The sequence below is a fragment of the Sander vitreus genome, chromosome 18 (genome assembly GCF_031162955.1).
Source record: "Sander vitreus isolate 19-12246 chromosome 18, sanVit1, whole genome shotgun sequence".
Classification (NCBI taxonomy): Eukaryota; Metazoa; Chordata; class Actinopteri; order Perciformes; family Percidae; genus Sander; species Sander vitreus.
In genome coordinates this window covers 4227602-4227935 of record NC_135872.1, presented here as the reverse complement: position 1 = coordinate 4227935, position 334 = coordinate 4227602, and positions in this window count along the sequence as shown.

Sequence of the window (334 nt, the reverse complement as noted above, 5' to 3'; positions counted from 1 at the left end):
CCGGATCAAACTGAACCATGGGCCGGTTTGTTTATGGTGTGAAAGCATTTTTTGGATGGTTCGGACTTTCAGACCAAATACAGGAAGCTCTGGCAGGCTATCGTCGTGTTATAAGACCGGGGAAGCTCCTTTAAGGAATAGCTCAGTGCTTATGTGTACGTGAAAGAGGGTAATGGTGTCAGCACTCAGAGCAGACGCCACAAAACAAAAAGAACCACGGCAGCACGGGGAGAGCCGCGGCCAGCTGGAAAACTCTGACGCTGACAATAAAATGCAAATTAATTATTTAAAAATCATACAATGTGAATTTCTGGATTTTTGTTTTAGATTCCGT